Source organism: Anomaloglossus baeobatrachus, unplaced genomic scaffold, assembly GCF_048569485.1.
Source record: "Anomaloglossus baeobatrachus isolate aAnoBae1 unplaced genomic scaffold, aAnoBae1.hap1 Scaffold_89, whole genome shotgun sequence".
In the NCBI taxonomy this organism is placed as follows: domain Eukaryota; kingdom Metazoa; phylum Chordata; class Amphibia; order Anura; family Aromobatidae; genus Anomaloglossus; species Anomaloglossus baeobatrachus.
The window spans coordinates 282,141-284,440 of record NW_027445283.1 but is presented as its reverse complement, the minus strand read 5'-3'; the positions used below and the strand labels follow the sequence as shown (position 1 = coordinate 284,440).

Sequence of the window (2,300 nt, the reverse complement as noted above, 5' to 3'; positions counted from 1 at the left end):
ATGTTTATGATGCTTTTACATGTTTTACCGTTTTATTCTTTTTCAGTTGTGAAAATAAAACCGGTGATGGACGGGCAGCCCGCGGACGGTCTGCATTTTGCTATAGGGGAATGTGGCGCCCTGGACAAGCCAGGTCGTCACAGGTACTACACCAACACACTCTACACTCCGGCTAGGCACACCGAAGCTAAACACAAATCCTAGTTGCCTTCCTCCAGGGGCTGATGTCCACACCAGGGGGTGGGCCAGGCGGTTGATCCCACCCACCGAGGAGTTCACAGTCCTGGAGGCGGGAAAAGGAGTCAGATTAGAGATCAGTTTTGGAGTTAGAGAAGTGAAGAGGAGAGGAGACTGACCGTGTCCGGGTGTGTGGCCCGGGCACTCAGCAAGGTTGGCAGACGGTGGTGACCTTCTGCAGGAGAGGCTGATTGGAGTGAACCGTACGGACCAGGGATGGGCGGTGGCCTGCCGGTACCAGATCGGGGAGTGAAGAGAAGCCAGCACCATCCGGCAGGGCCTACGGACCCCGACCAGGCTAGGAGTCGCCGTAAAACCGGTCAAATCCGTTAGCGACAGGAACCTCCAGGGTTTCCCAGCAGTCAAGACCCGATTGAAGGCAACAGCTCACACCGTAGAGGGAAGCACAGTCACCGCCAAGGCTACAGTTCCCAGGGCCAGAGCCTGCGGGCAAAAGGGGCTCCCTCAGCATCCATCCAAGCTGGGGAGCGGGTTACCGGTGGGAAGCCCGCTAGATTTTGGGGGAATAAAAGGGGTCCAACACCACATCCCCACAGGTGCACACCCACCCATCAAAGAGAGCTATAAGCCAATACCACCTTCACATTGCCAGTGTACCAAGGACATGTTGAGCAACATGAAGGCGGCTGGGGTTATCCGTGACAGTTGTAGCCTTTGGGCAGCTCTGTTGATCCTGTTAAAAAAGAAGGACGGCACCACTCCCCGTATTGAGGAATTGCTAGCTGCATTGAGAACTGCAAATTATTTTTCTACCCTTGATCTCACTAGTCACTATTGGCAAGTGTCCGTTGCTGAGGCAGACCGGGAGAAGACCGCCTTCGCCACCCCTATGGGTCTCTGCGAGTTCAAAAGCATGCCCTTCGAGCTGTGCAATGCGCCAGGAACCTTCCAGAGGCTGATGGAATGCTGCTTGGGACAAGATTTTAGGGTGTATGAAAAGGGAGATTAGATCCCGTGATCCCAACGTATTGTTACACCTCTATAAATCACTTGTAAGGCTACATCTGGAATATGGGAACCAGTTTTGGGCTCCACATTTTAAAAAGGACATTCAGAAGTTAGAGTCAGTTCAAAGGTGGGCAACTAGACTACTACAAGGAATGGAAGGCCTCCCATATGATGACAAGTTGAAAAAGTTATTAAGTGATTATTGGCTGCAATGGGGCTTTCTGGCTGGTGCCAGCCTCTCTTCTTAGCACACAGGAACCACAATCCCTACACCATGCTTCAATGGATTCTCTCATCCCAGCCCAGTAAAACTACATATTTTACACAGTCATAAGCAGCCAAAAGGGATCTATTCTATTCAATTGCAAATGATCTAGATAAGACTGAGAATAAGATACTGCACGGGACATAGCAGAGTTGGTCAAGTTGAGTGGAGATGAGTTTGCTATTTGGCACAGCTTTTTGCATCAATAAAGCAAGTAAAAGGTGTGAAAGATAAAAAAAAGGGTGAAAGTGTGAAAAGTGAATTGGCCAAATTGAGGTGCATATAAAGTTTTTGCTTTCTTTCAATTCACTAATGGGGCTCATTTGAATCAGGTGAATTGAGTTCTGCTTTTGGAAACTGGGTTAAGAAGGGGTGCACCGGTCCTGGAGGTACTGCAATACCAGGTCAATGCGTGGAGTGGACAGAGCAAGATTTTTTCCATCTCCTTGTTCTAAAAATCCATTTAATATATGGTCCCCAGAGAGGGGACGTATCAGATATTAAACTGATAAGAACAGATTTAATTTTTTTTTTTTTCTGTTTATCAGTAGGACTTCAAAATAACAAAGGTGATCGCCTCCCGTTGCCTGGGAACCGTCCAGGCACAAGAGGGCTATGTGTCACCAGAAGGCGCACACACTTCCTCAAGGCCGGCAGACGTGCAATCCCAGGCACCTTCCAGTACCGACCAAGGTAGCGTCCTCCGAAACTACACTTGATCTTAGCCAAAAGGCCGAGAAGCTATAACCCGAATTGGTTACGGCCTTGAGTGGCACCCTGGCCTATACCGGACACATCTTAGGGAGAGGGAGACAAACCCACGCCTACA

At 49.4% G+C, this 2,300-nt stretch overlaps 1 pseudogene; it reads right to left on the bottom strand.

Annotated features, from left to right (window-relative positions):
- Positions 1 to 1,838: 1,838 nt before the first annotated feature.
- Positions 1,839 to 2,045, bottom strand: LOC142289055 (U2 spliceosomal RNA; annotated as a pseudogene).
- Between the last annotated feature and the right edge of the window lie 255 nt (positions 2,046 to 2,300).